At 43.3% G+C, this 15,780-nt stretch overlaps 1 pseudogene across 1 annotated transcript in view; it reads right to left on the bottom strand.

Moving 5' to 3' along the window:
* The window catches only part of LOC308103003 (inactive serine protease 35-like), a 29,629-nt pseudogene extending 14,888 nt beyond the window's left edge, over positions 1 to 14,741 (bottom strand). Inside the window, exons 1-4 of the transcript XR_013935004.1 lie at positions 14,598 to 14,741; positions 11,337 to 11,679; positions 9,832 to 10,136; positions 8,736 to 9,344 (exon numbers count right to left, since the gene is read on the bottom strand). The product of XR_013935004.1 is annotated as an inactive serine protease 35-like (transcript). The remainder of the gene's footprint in view (positions 1 to 8,735; positions 9,345 to 9,831; positions 10,137 to 11,336; positions 11,680 to 14,597) is intronic.
* Between the last annotated feature and the right edge of the window lie 1,039 nt (positions 14,742 to 15,780).

Below are 15,780 nucleotides of genomic sequence, written 5' to 3'. Positions count from 1 at the left end.
AGGCTTCCCACCGGCTGGCGCCGCGCCAGGATCACCGGTAAAAATTGCGGGACAACCACATGCATGCACACGCACGCATGTACACACACACACACACACACACACACACACACACACACACAGAGACACACAGGTTTGTCTTACTACAATTTACAATTTAGGCATTTAGACGCTCTTATTGGAAGCTGTTCTGACGGGCGCATACGTCACGGCTTAACAACAGAATTCATACATTTTCAGCACCACTGCACCAGTTGCACCACTGAAGACAGAGATCTCCTCCCTCCCTCTCTCTCTCTCCTCCCTCCCTCTCTCCCCCCCACCCTCCCCCCTCCTTCTGTGCGGGCTCTAACACAGGCTCACACACATATAGTTGTAGTTATAGTTATAGTCATAGTTATCGTGCGAATCGTGTGAATGGCGCTTTATACTTCATTGTACGCAGTGTGTCGTGCACCATTGCAAATAACAGCCAATCTGTTAAAGCTTCACTGCGACGTGTACAGCTCAGCTTGTAGATCGGCTCTTTTATAATGGTGTACGATACCGGCAACTCCCTGTAGGCAACTCCAGCCCTTTAAAACCCCTAAATGTTAATCTCCAAATGCCTATTAACCCGAATGTTTTTCCAAACTGTAACCGTAAAAAATTATAAATAAGAATTGTTTAACCATAAAACACCCATTTTCTCTTGTGAGGATCAATGAAGAATGGTCCTCACAAAATGTTTATTTCTCAAATGTTGTGATAATTGTGAGGACATTCGGGCCCTCACATGTATATCGTCTCTCTATCGGGTGGAAACCTCATTATGTTCAAGACTGTTCAGGGTTCAAAATAGCAAATAGCGAAATAGCGAAAGTAGCAGATCTACAAGCTTTAAACGCGTCGCTTCGCGCCGCGTTTCAAGCTTGCAGATCTGCTACTTTTGATGCTTTTTTGTGACGCTGTGGTATAGACCAAGTAGGGCATTAATTTACGGGAAAAACACGCAAAGTTAGAGTATGGAGATAAGAGGTTTCTGACCCACAGCAACGCTATGCAAGTACACACACGCACGCACGCACGCACGCACGCACGCACGCACGCACGCACGCACGCACGCACGCACGCACGCACGCACGCACGCACACACACACACACACACACACACACACACACACACACACACACACACACACACACACACACACACACACACACACACACACACACACACACACACACACACACACACACACACACAATGGTGTTTTAATGGTGATGGTGAGCAGAATGAAACAGTGGACGTGTGTATATGTGTGTATCACAGATGTCTCCGGGCGTCGCCCAGAGCCCACGAAGACCCCCTCCCCCCAGGAACGCCCTGGACGACCTCAACATCAAAGACTTCATGTAGAACTGCCCCGTTACCCATAAGCCCCCAAGGTAAGCCCCGCTGTCTGTCTGTCTGTCTGTCTGTCTGTCTGTCTGTCTGTCTGTCTGTCTGTCTGTGTGTGTGTGTGTGTGTGTGTGTGTGTGTGTGTGTATATATATATATATATATACCCACATAATGTAGGACACTGCCACTTATTGCAAGTGGCAGCCATACTGACAAATCATTCTGTTCAAAGGTGTTGCATCTACAGTATGTCACCTATCAGTCTGTCCTCTAGTTTGTCTGTCTGTCTGTCTGTCTGTCTGTCTGTCTGTCTGTCTGTCTGTCTGTCTGTCTGTCTGTCTGTCTGTCTGTCTGTCTGTCTGTCTGTCTGTCTGTCTGCTGCATTATATCTGCGATGCTGTTGCCTTCTCTCTGTCTCCAATTAATTTCTTTCTCTCTCTCTGTCTCCCTCCAGTGGTTACTGTTGTGTCTGGAGCTCTGTGGATCTGGATGAGTGCACACCCTCCGTCAGTCCGTCACTTCCTTCCTTCCTTCCTTCCTGCCTTCCCTCCATCCTAGCCCCGCCCACGTCCGCCCCCGTCCGCCAATCAGCCATCATCAGCTCTACTACGATCAGCCCCGAGAAGCCCCGCCCAGAGAAGCCCCGCCCCCCACTCCTCCCTCCCCCTAATCTAATGTTGTAGCACAACCGTGAATGTGAAACCCTAGAAATACAGAGAACATAACTTCTGTTTACGTGCGTGTGAGTGTGTGTGTAACTTCAATGTTAACCTTTACTTAATATACTATGAGGAAAAAAAACTAAACAAAATCAACGATAAAAACAAAAAACTGAAGAAAAAAAAAACTAAACGTGTTTAGATTCGTTCTGGATTCCCTTGCATATCAGCTGACTTTGGAAATGGTGCATATATGTTGGTTTTAGCCTATTTTCGCGCATCTCTCTCTCCCCAGACAAAAGGACTTTGTTGTTTAAATGTTGGACTGTGTTCGGTGTGCGTAAACCTCACTGGCCAATCCCCTGCCCCCCCCTCTCTCTCTCTCTCTCGTCTTATAAACTGCTGTCCAATTTTAATACCGGAGCTGGGTTTTAAAGATGTCACCAAACTTTGTCCGTGCAGCGTCCCTTGTTCTGGGACAAAGATGTTTAGTGATAGTGTTGAAAACAGGAGGGGGGCCTCGCGTAGAGCCCTGAGGGACTCAACTAATTATAGGGTTTAAGCGTTTATAGGGGCCGTCCACCGCACCGAGCGCTATAAATGTAACTATAACTGTTTATCGTTCACCGCTGTCATCGTTAGAGTTGTGGCCATCCACTTGAGTTAAAACAATATCGTTATAGTTAAATTTATAGCTTTTAGTGCTTGGTTGGGACGGCCCCGACCAAGCACTATATAACTAACTATATCATTCACTATTGTCTTTGTTATTGTTGTGGTGTTGACTCGACTTGAGTTAGAACAATTTTTTTTACGCTATCTTTATAGATATGGTGCTTGGTGGCCCTTTACACAGTAAAATCCTGACTGATGCTTTAACTGTGCGTGTGTACAAATGCAACCAATCCATTTGCACACTCGCAGAGTTTAAAACTGGATACATTGAACACTGAGGATTTTACTGTGTACCAACATTTGACCAGCCATCCCGTCTCTTCAAGCCTGTTTTCGAGAACAGTTCTGGATCAATTGTGTGACCTTTTTGGACGGTGCAACTCGCACTATATCGTAGAACAAATAATGGTACTTATAAACTTCCACTTTGTTCAGGTCAATTTTTTTTATCTTTACTTTGTCTGTTTTGGGGGGGAGGGGGGGATCGTCTTGAATTGACACTTGCAAAAAATTGTGGACTGTGTTCAAATTGACCAATGCATTTTAGAATAGCTTGATGATAGATTATGTTATTTTTCTTTAATGTCTTTTGTTTTGAGAGGAAAATGTATCATATATTTTAGTTATGTCAACAAATACCGGTGGAAAAAAATTGCAAGCAGAGAAAATGCCCCGCCTCCTCTTGTACATATCTATTAACCCGAGGCAGTGTTGATTATTGAATGCAAACTCAGCCCCCAAAGTGTTTACTGTGGCTCCCCTTGCTGGTGTGGAGTGGTACTGCATCATTAGCATGCATCATGGAGGTCACTCTGGGTTCCTGTACTTTCAAAAAGCCAAAATTCCAACACAAAAACTAATCTGCCTACTTGTTTTGCCGTGTGTCACAGAGAAATTGGTGACCTGCCAAAATATGTGCCCATCGTGTTGACTTCACGTAACGTCAATGTCCGAAGTAAATCACTGTTGTTTGTTTCTTACTAGAGTTAAACCTAGTATACTCTGTTAGTAAACAAACAGCTGTGATTTGCTTTCGGATGTTGACGTCCACAAGATGGTCACGTATTTGTGAAGGACACCAATTTCACTGTCACGTAACACATCAGGTATACAGAAATCTTGAATATTGGAATTTGGCTCAAGGGCCTCTCTCCTCAGCCTTGTTCCGCACGTGACATTTGACAGAATTTAACGGCTTTCAACCTGGCGTCACTCTTTTGTGACTCGTACGACAAAGTACGGGATAGGGCTTAAGTGGTGTTAAATGTCCAAGTAAGTCGACGTTGTCAGCTCGTAAATGGAAAAGGCGAGGAAACAGGTGCGGATATTGAATGGAACGTGGCCCCAATAGTCCTCCCAAGGTTATCGTGAAGCAGTGGTCCGTACGGTCGTTTGCGTCCATTTTTTCTGGAAGTTGTGGAGACTCTTTCACTGTAAAAGCACTCAAATATAAACACTGGATGTTCTGTGTGTCGTTTATTTCCAAAAGAGAAAAAAAAAAAACGTGACTGTATCTTATCTCCATTGTGGCATTAACAAAAAGTGTTGAATGAAAAGATGACGAATAACAATAAAAAAGACAATTAAAAACACATTGAACAAAAAAAAAGAAAGTGGATTACGTAAATGTTTGCTAAAGTACTCATTCGAAGGCTGTTTTGTTTTTGTTTTGTTTCGGGGAGAGGGGGGGAGGTTGAGGAGGGGAGTTTATGGATGGAATCATCCCACTGCCCCTCTATACCCGGCTACCCCTCCGCACCCCACCCCCACCCCCGCCCCACCCCTCCGATCCATTTGCATGTTGAGTCCAAATGAGATGCAATAAAATACAAATAGACTGATCCAAACGACCATCACGCCTCATCACTTTATGTCTATAGATCTGCTTTTGTTGGCTGATAAATGTACCGTGTTGTTCTTCCAATCCAACATTCAGTTTGTTCACCATCAGCATGTCAACATGTGTGTAACATCATAACGTGTGGTCTATACCGAGACTCCCTCTTTTCCCAGGGTTTCACAGTTAGGTGGCCGTGGTTTTGAGGTTAGGGTTTTCAGGCATATAGGGCATAGCAGTGGCGGCCATTTTCTGGTTCCACTTCAAAATAGTCAATGCATTTTTCCCATTGACATTTCCAAAAATATTTATATCAATTCATTTAAGCCTAGAATCAAGCCATCCAGGATCCTGGTGAATCATGACCATAAAAAAAAAAAATCTGTGATTTTATTTTATTTTATATTTAATTATATGATATACTATATTTAATAAATACGCTTTGTTTTGCCGTTTTAAAACGTTTTTTTCACAGAATCAAATGTTTTATGGTCATGATTCACCAGGACCCTGGATGGCTTGATTCTAGGCTTAAAATAATTGATATAAATATTTTTGGAAATGTCAATGGGAAAAATGCATTGAGTATTTAGAAGTGGAACCAGAAAATGGCCGTCACTGCTATGCCCTATAGTTTCTGTGAGGTTATGGTTTCTGTGAGGTTATGGTTAGGTTTAGGCATAGAAGTTGTGAGGTTAGGGTTAGGATTAAGGTTAGGGATATGGCACACAGTATTAGGGGGGGTACCCGGGGTCGAAACACTCGGAAATAAGGGAGTCCCGTGGTAGAACCAGTACTAGTAGCCTACTGTTTCTTCAACATAACTTTAAAGATGAAGCCTTACTGACACCTTGTGGTCTTAGATAATACCATAATAATAATGATCACAAATACCTTAGTTTTTTTGTTGCAAGCATTACCAGACATAATCAATAATCTGTATATGAGTGATTTCAATGCAATGACTAATTATTAGTGACATGACCAGCTAAAAGCATTCAAACCTGTTAACCACAATGTTAACAGCACATTAAAAAGCATTCATTTTGCAAACAGCATCCATCCATTCTCTGAGAAATCCTGACGGTCAATTTAACCCAGAGAGCTCTCAGAGTTAAATAAACCTGTGGATTTCACAGTGTATTTATTGTAGCTACTATATACAGACTGCAGAGGCAGTCTAAGTCCCTCTCAAATAATCATACCTCAGGTATAATTATATTATAATATCTGATACAATTATTAAAATTATGATTAAGTATATTTTCTTTTTAATATCAATGCGTTGCTGTATCGACATTTAGAATACTTTTTTTTAAGTAAAAAACAAATATACAAAAATAACAAAAATAGCAGATCTGCAAGCTCGAGTGTTGTGAGCTTGTTGATCGGCTATTTTCACAATTTGAAATAGGGTTTAAGTGGTTCATTCATAATATATTTTGTAAGGGGAAAAAAGTAACCCTCCAAAAATATACTTTTAAGTACAGTACTCAAGTAAATGTACCACTGTCCACCACTGGATTAAACTTCTCATTATAATTACCAGTGGCCTATAGCACCAATTACACATTATAGTCCATGAGCCAGAGCCCCAAAATTGAGCAATGATTATCGAAAGAGTGGGCAAAACCAAACCTATATTAAATTGTTCATAAGGTCAATACGAGTAAATAAATATATGATAACCTTTCCACAGGAGCAGCTTTTTCATGGTTATCACACATTTTGTTATTTTCCCCATACGTACATGACAGGTGAAAAAATGACAACATTTTAAAAAGAGTTATCATAATGAAACTTCCTGAGTCGATTACTTACATGAAGACAATGATTTATCGTATTACAAGTTTTCTGAAATTGTATATTTAAATATGCAAATTAGGCATTAGGAAAATATGCCCACATTTGCATAACTTTCCAGAATCAACATTGGAACATTGGACAAAGCCAGAGTCAACATACTTATTTCATTTTGTTAAGATGTTGGAGGCAAAGGTTTTTAACGAGGGAATATTCAATATCTGGCTCAATTTTGGGGCTCTGGCTCATGGACTAAATGCCTAATTTGCATATTTAAATATACAATTTCAGAAAACTTGTAATACGATAAATCATTGTCTTCATGTAAGTAATCAACTCAGGAAGTTTCATTATGATAACTATTTTTTTAATTTTGTCATTTTTTCACCTGTCATGTACGTATGGGGAAAATAACAAAATGTGTGATAACCATGAAAAAGCTACTCCTGTGGAAAGGTTATCATATATTTATTTACTCGTATTGACCCTATGAACAATTTAATATAGGTATGGTTTTGCCCACTCTTTCGATAATGAAATTTTGTCTGGCTCATGGACTATTAGTAGAGTTGCTGTCTGCCAGCACTCACATAAAGAATATTAGAGAACCATAGCATAGACTCTGTCGTATCACTAAGTAGAAATCTACTTAGAGAGGGTGTACGTGATCATTTCTTGGTGATATCATTGTTAAATAGCTTTATATTCCTATATAGTAACCATTGTTACAGTGTTTGTTCAGTACAGGGGTCCTCTCCTTCTCTCTATCAGAAAATACATGTTCAGGTGGGAGGATACCAATTTCATCCAATCAGGAGAGAGAACTCACAAGGGATACTGGATCAACAAGTGACATTGGGGATGACACAAATAAATGAGCAGACAGAATTGGAACTGGAACTCTATAACATCAAAGCTGTTAAAACGTTCTCAGGATTACATGTGTAACCCACCTGAGAAATGTTTGTTCTGTTTATTAAAGAGGAGACAGGGAGACCCCTATTACTGAACAAACACACTCTAAGTATAGCAATGATTACTATCACAATATAGAGCTTTAACTTCAAACACTTATTGTTTTAACCAAAATATATCACTTACAGCACCTTTAAACATGCCACTGAAATAAAAAAAAATACCATATACCAGGGGCGTCATTTGGGTATGGCAAGGTATGGCAGGTGCCATATCTTGGCTCCAGAAAAAAAAAATCATGAATAGTAGCCTAATGCAGGTGTAAGACCATTGCGTTTGCATTGTGTTATAGGTATAATGCATAGTTTTCTATGCATTTCGGGGGTTTTGACCCCCCCAAAATAATTTCTAATCTCTGGGAGTTGGCAACCCAAACCTTGCCATACATTATCTTTTGCTGAACTGACACCACTGCCATATACAGTAATGTTTTTTGACTGCACAGTACACATTAGCCTATGAGCTTGTTTCATTGTGTCATGCGGTATGTATGTCATCACACTGATGATGACACGGTGCTCTGAATGGAAACCTCTCCTTAACAACTCATGGCATTTCTGCTAAATACATTCTCACACGATACATGAACCCTGTCTGTAGCTTTCCTACACTTATGTGGGACCTGCACTTATGTGGGACCTGTGCTGATGTGGGGGTCGACAACCCCGACTACATGAGGGACGTCACTGAAGAGGCAACCTGATGTCAGTGATAATGAACTAAGACCCCTTTCATTAACACATTCAGTCAAAATCCTTTGTGTTCATTCATCTCTTTGTAACTCAGAGAGTGTACAAATGTAACCAAAATGGACCCACCAGGGTCCATTTGGTTACATTTGTACACTCTCTGAGTTAGAGGGAATGTAAGTGGTATTTCTTTGTGAAATTATAAAAATTATAAATTATAAAGCTCTATATTCAGTAATCATTGCTATAGGGTGTTTGTTAAAGAGCTCTCTAGCTCTTAATGTAGCATCACAATCATTTTAAACACTTTCACCTTTTATACTTTGGCTATTCAAAAATAGCAGATCTACAAGCTCATAGCGTGTATATCTGCTATTTTTGAAACATCTTGAACATTAGTGAACATTTTTAACACAAATCAGGGTCCCCCGGCACAACACATTTTCAGATGGGGTTCCGCAGCCAAATATTTATCAATTTGGGGGTCCTTGACATGAAAACGTTTGAGAAACCACTGCTTTACACAGACCAGGGGATCGACTGGGGGATCTCGCAAAGCTCCTCACATCTCCTTACACAGACCTGGGATCTCCGTGGATCCAGTGGCAGATCTGGGCGTACTTGGCCGGCGTGATCCTCACCGCCACGTGAAGTCCCTCTGCTCGCCTCCCTCCAGGCTCCACCCACCGGTGCCCCGAGAACACCCCGATCACCCTCCGCTGGAACCTCCCCCGTCGCCGTCAGCTCCTCCCCTCCCGCCGTCGCCCGCCCCCCTCCTCTCCCCCCCGCCCTCTGGCGGACGTAGACGCCGGCCCCCCGCCGCGCCCTGCCGGGCGTCGCACCGCTGGTACATGAGGTCGTCGGACTCCTCGGTGACGGAGCAGAAGCGGTACAACCACCTTCTCGTCCCCGCCGTTGCCCGCCGTTCAGCGGGGCCCTTGTCCGAGTCGTAGGCCGAGAAGTGGATCCTGGCCAGGGGCGTGGCCGCCGGCGCCACGCCCACCTCCATGTGCTTCTGCGACACGCGCCGCCTCAGCTCCAGGAGCGCGTAGTCGTAGTCGGCCGAGACGGAGTCGGAGTCGGAGTTGTCGGTGGCGCTCTCGGCCGCCCCGGATCCAGCCTCGGGGGACGTGCGTCTGTTTGACGCGCGACCAGCGGAACACGGGCTGTTTCTTGGGCTCTGCGGCGGCGGCGGCGCCGCGCCGCACGCGGTTGAGCTCGGGCGTTGGCCGATCGCCCGCTCCTCCTCCTCCGTTCCGTCCTCTCCCTCTCCCCTCTGCCTCGCCCCGCCCTTCCTCTCTCTCGCCGCGTGGCCGTCCACGCTGTTCATTATAAAAAAAATACTCTGTTACAATTAAAAAGCCTGCTTTCAAAATGTTACTTGAGTAAAAGTACAAAAGTATTGGCATCAAAATATACTTAAAGTACCCAAAACTTTAAGTACTAAAATGTTTGAAAATAGCAGATCTACAAGCTCACAACGTGTCGCATCGCGACGCGTTGTGAGCTTGTAGATCTGCTATTTTCAAATAGCCTATGTATAAAATAGGGCTAAAGTGGTAAATGTACGTTTTATAATATAATAATTTATATCTGCAAAGTAACTAAAGTTAAACAAAAATTGTAGTGGAGTAAAAGTGCAATATTATTTGCCTCTCTCGTCGCCGCGGCGCCAGCCACGCTGTTCTGCTCGCTCACCTTCCTCCTCCTCCTCCGGTGGCGCTCCCTCTTCCGTCCTCCTCGCCCACCGTTTCTCCTCCTTCCTCCTCCTCCCCCTCCCCTCCTCCTACCCCCTTCCCCCCCCTCCCTCCTCCTCCTCCTCCTCGTCTGCTCTTGAGCTGCAGGACGCCCACCTTGAGCCTCCGGGCGCCCTCCAGGTAGTCCTGGCCGTCGTGCACGCAGTGGGCGGCCGTCAGCACGTGGCGGGGCGACACCAGCACGCCGGAGCAGCCCGTGGAGAGACGCACGGCCGCCGAGAACGGGTACCTGGTGGTGAACTGCGAGTCCGAGATGACGAAGCGGCCGTCCAGGCCGTAGACCTGACGCTTCGTGCGGCCGCCGCGCGTCGACGTCGTCGCGTTCCGCCGCCACGGGGAGGAGCTCTGGCTGAAGCCCTGTATTATGGAAAATATTAATATCCAGTCAGGGTGAAGTGTTGACAATTTATTAAAGAATATTCGAGCAGAGAAACAGCATTTACAGGTCATAGTCCCAGGCCAGGAGGCCTGAGGGACAGCCCCTCGGGGCAGAAGCTTCCTGAGGTGTCATGTTGGACACCTCTTATACCCAGAGATATGTCCTACATGGACATATAAGGATATTTGCTATTGATTGATTGATTGATTGAATACTTTATTTAGAAGTTTGCAGAAAAAAGCACATGAAAGTACAGTTTAAATCAATCAACTAAATAGATTGAAAAGCCCATGAGAGCCGAATGGCTTGTTTCAAATGGGGTCCCCATGTACTCTATTCATAGTGACATTAAATGACAGACAGATATACACTACTATGCAGAACATCATATAAACAGTTTACAAAATGAAAAATAAGAAGGTTAGGTTATGACTTTTACAGGGGCCAGTTTTGAATTGCAGCCTCCTGAAGGTACTTTTTTTGAAGGATAGTTTGAAGGAGAGTAGGGTTTTACTCTCCTTCACTGCTTTTGGTAAGACATTCCACATGTTTGTTGCATAGCAGGAGAACGAATTCAACCCCTTGTTTGTGGACGTGATCAGTGGAGCTACCTCTGGTGTTGTGATTGTGGACTTCATTTACGTTTTTGAAATACTTGGACAGGTACATGGGTATCTTAACGTTGTGGTGTATCTTGTAGAACAGGCCCATTGCAAGATGGGTTAGATGTATATCTATCTTTCCAGTGAAAAAATGGCAACTAAAGAAATTAAAAAATTCAACCCAAGTACAAGATTTTTGGACAGGATCTCCTCACTGGTAAATAAGAATACTTTGAGGACTCTAACAGGGGCCCTCATCCAAGGTTACTTCGACAATGCATCTCATGGTACCATAGCACCACAAAGGCCTTAAAAACAAGGCTCCAGACATCCCAAAACAAACTGCTAAGGCTACTTCTTGGCCTTACATCTACAACTCATCTAACCCCTGCTCACTTTGCTAGGGTGGGATGGCTCAGCAACTTGCAATGGGCCTGGTCTACAAGATACACTACACCAGCAAACTGACAATAAAGTATTCAATCGATCAAAGTCAAAGAGCTATATGGTTCAAATACAAGGAAATGGAACAGAAATGATTGGCAACAGATTGGCGTTCTATAATGTCTACTATACCTGCAGCGTGACCTGGGTCAGCGTGCGTGTGGCGTTCTCGTACAGGGTCTCGTACGCCAGGGCGGTCTCCTGCTCGGCCGGGTCCAGGGGCGCCAGGACGCTTTGGCACTCGATCCCGCACAGCCCACTCTCCGTTCTTCCTCCTCCTCTTCGCCCCTCGTCCTCCACCTCCTCCTCCTCCGGCCTCCCGCTGAACACGGGTTCGGTTAAGACCTCCGTGTGTCTGCTCAGCACCAGAGGGAGGAGTTGACGTGTTGACGTGTTATCGTCATTGTCAGCGTTCGTACCGGAGGCTGCCGCCGCGCACAGCAGCACGCACAGCACATGTTGAGGGCCCATCTCACTGAGAGGAAAGAAAGAAAGAAAGAAAGAAAAACATGATAGTGATTAGAGCAGTGGTTCATAATGAATTGCATTTTTATAGCGCCTTTCCAAGTGCTCACTCATTCATACATTGGGAGGTGAAGTGGCGAACAGTCGACGCCTGCGTCCCAATGGTGGCACACCAATGGTGGCAAGCTAGCGCCGACCGACTCATTGGAGGCAATGAAGGGTTCAGTGTCTTGCCCAAGGACACTTCAAAATGTGGAAAGGAGGAGCCAGGATTCGAACCGCCGACCCACAGATTATTGGACGACCTGCTCTACCTCCTGAGCCACAGCCACCCGGAGCACAGCTGTTCATGTCAATTAGACCCCCCCCCCAATTAGATCAAATCTCTTCAGCTGGGGGTGTGATAGGCTACATATCAATATATGTATCACACCCCCAATATGAAAAGATTGGATATGCCAGGGGCAACCATAAGAGGAGATACCAATCAATCTGTAACATACAGATTGGTTCAAATTAGAGTTCCAACACCAGTATCAGAAGAGCTGCCGATACTGCGTAAAATGCCAGTCTGTGCCATTATGATACCACGTCATTTATCACATTATTTCATTTACAGTAATCAATTATTTTCTATTTTGAATGCTTCAGTTGATGTTGCACCACTGTTTTATACTCTTACTGTACTATTGACTTTATTTTACTAACTTGTAGCTGCACTTTAACAATTATTAATGACATTTTAATTTGTTCCTAGATCAGTGGTTAAAGGATAATTCCTTTTAACAGGTCGTTCATGAAAGTCCTTGCGGTCTTGTTTCCAATGAGAACCTGTGAGCAATTGGGGTTAAGAGTCTTGCTCAGGGACAAATTTCATATCATCGGCACATATGCTGGGATAGCCTGGAATCGAACCTGGGGCAACCAGGGCCAGCTCTGGTTCCCTAGGCGGGCTCACTAACCACTCAGCTATGGCCGCCCCTGGTTCTCAAACTTTTATTTTATTTCAAGGACCCCCATAACTCTGAGTGTACAAATGGAACCAAATGGACCGTACAGGTCCATTTGGTTCCATTTGCACACTCTCAGAGTCACAGACCTGTAAGGGTCCATTTGGAACCCTGAGGGTCCCTGGACCCCACTTTGAGAACCACTGTTCTAGATTGTTTTAATATTACACACTGGTATCAGATCGGTACTTACAGACCGATAGTTCTGTTATGGGTATCGTATCGGGAAGGATTTTTTTTATCGGTACATCTCTAGTTAAAATAACATTTTCTTCATTCAAATAAGTTCCAGACCGCAGTATTAAACGTGTATATCCTACTGTGTATACAGTTTGTCCAGTATATATATACTGTATATGTCCTGTGGTCGCGCTGATTGGCTGGCTGCCATATTTTCCCCTTAGGAAAGTATGGCAGCTGACCAATCAGAGAAAGCTAAGGCCACAACTGCAGCTGGTCACTCAACCTTGTGCAACGAAGACATCTGCCCAGCAGGTGATGATACAATTATTTACAAATATTCGTTTTTTTGTGGTTTAATGAACTTTGATTTTGAGAGAGAGAGAGAGAGAGAGAGAGAGAGAGAGAGAGAGAGAGAGAGAGAGAGAGAGAGAGAGAGAGAGAGAAAAAAACAGACAGTCAATCTTCAATTCAGTTATTGCTGACTAGTGTGCATGGTGCATTCACAGCCAGTAGATGGCGCACAGTCTCCATTACAACAAAGATGCCATCATCAGTCCTACTGCCAGGAGCTCTGAGAGACAGAGATGTTGAGAATCTAGTATTTATTAAGAAATAAACTTGAGGTGTTTGCATTGCATATTATTAATTTAAAACGCAGCTTTTTATTTGCAAGCCTATTAAATAGCTAGGCCTAGTTTTTTTTATATTGCCAAGTAGTTACAATTCGCAATTTCGTAGCTTTTGTCATGATTTAGAACAATTTCTGTAATTGTCTCACACAAAAAAAAAGAAAGAAAGACAAACTCTTTAAGCCAATGGGGAAAAAGGCCTATTACTAAATATAGCCTATACGTGGTCTAATGATATTACAGATATTACAGATCTTACAGTAAACACTTTAGACTCATCGATGAATAGAATACACAGGACCCCAATGTAAACTATAGCCATAGTGCTTTCTTGGGTTTAATCCTTTTAGTATCCTTTTGTATGAAGCTGTACTTTCTGTGCTTTTTTTGCAAACTATTAATAAAGTATTCAATCAATCAATCAATCAATCAATCAAAAGGTAACTAATAATAGCCAAACATATCTTTCTAATTTAACTAAGAAGACTGTATTCCAGTGGTGGAAAAAGTGCTACATTTTTTTTACTTAAGCAAAAGTATCAATACTACAATTTAGAAATACTCTGTTACAAGTAAAAGTCCGGAATTCAAAATTTACTTGAGTAAAAGTACAACGGTATTGGTATCAAAATGTACTTAAAGTACCAAAAGTAAAAGTACTCATTCTGCAGATTGTCCCATTTCACAAGTTTTCAAATCTATATGTATAAATATCTTTTGAAAATAGCAGATCTACAAGCTCACAATGCGTTGTAGATCGGCTATTTTCAAATGGCCTGAAGTGGTTAATGTAATAATAATCCAAATCTACAAAGTAACTAGTAACTAAAGTTTTCAAATAAGTAAAAGTACAATATTTGCCTCTGAGATGTAGTGGAGAATTAAAAGTACTGAACATTGGAAATACTCCAGTAAAGTAAAAAAAATACCTCAAAATTGTAGTAAGTAACCTACAGTACTTGAGTAAATGCTCTTATAGTTACTTTACACCACTGCTGTATTCTCATCTCAGTGTTAAAGAGTATTATCTGTAACTGTAGCTGTTCAATCACACATCATAATCAATCAAGCAATCAAGCAATCAATTGCAATATTCCTACCTATACAAACATCCAACAAAGACAGCTTCCAGTAAATGTTCTTGTATGTTGATGTTGATGTTGATGTTGTTGTTGTTTTATTCAAAGTTAAACTTCTCTCTCTCTCTATCCAAAGGAATTCCAAAACAGTCTCCACAGCTCTGCCTCCATCCTAGCAGACAGTATAAAGTGGAAGCACTGTGAGCCACAGAGACAGTCTGATCATCAGACTGGAGCTGTGTGGAGCTTCAGTCTGACATTGGCTCCCGTGTAGGACATTACAAGGGGGAGGGGATTAGAATTTCCCTAAACCAATCACAAGGGATCCCCATTCCCACCTCCGACTCTCATTGGACAATACATTTTATACCGAATAAATGCTAGGTTCACATTTACAACACCAGACCAAGAGAGGCAGTCCACTCAGAGAGTGGGCGGGGTCTATGGTCTGGAAAGGCAGTCCACTCAGAGTGGGCGGTGTCTATGGTCTGGAGGCAGTCCATTCAGAGAGTGGGCGGGGTCTATGGTCTGGAAAGGCAGTCCACTCAGAGAGTGGGCGGGGTCTATGGTCTGGAGGCAGTCCATTCAGAGAGTGGGCGGGGTCTATGGTCTGGAGGCAGTCTACTCAGAGAGTGGGCGGGGTCTTAAAAACAAGTCTCCAGACATCCCAAATCAAACTGGTAAGGGTACTGGTACTTCTTGGCCTCAATCATACAACCCATCTAACCCCTGCTCACTTTGCTAGAGTTGGATGGCTTACGGTTGAGGACAGAGTACGGCAACTTGCTGGGCCTGGTCTACAAGATTCGACACAACATTGGGATCCCCCTGTATTTGTCAAAATACTTCCAAAACGTAAATGAAGTCCACGATCATAACAAGAGAGGCAGCTCCACTGATCATGTTCGACCCAGATTTGGCACAAACAAGGGAATGAAATCTTTCTCATGCTATACGACAAAAATGTGGAATGCCCTACCCAAAGGAGTAAAGGAGTGTAAAACCTGCCCTAACTTTCAAAATTGCCCTAAAGAATCACCTTCAGGAGCCTGCAATTCCAAACTGGCCCCTGTCAAAGTCTTAACCTACCAACCAGGCTACCACAGAGACACTACAAATACCATGCTTTATACTTCACCGTACGACGGTAAGGCCAGCCGAAAATAGCCCATCTACAAGCTGCAGGCGTCCTGAGCTTGTAGATCGGCTA

This window comes from Gymnoscopelus braueri, assembly GCF_963280865.1.
Source record: "Gymnoscopelus braueri genome assembly, chromosome: 16".
NCBI classification, from domain to species: Eukaryota; Metazoa; Chordata; class Actinopteri; order Myctophiformes; family Myctophidae; genus Gymnoscopelus; species Gymnoscopelus braueri.
This window is presented reverse-complemented; position numbering and strand designations above follow the sequence as displayed.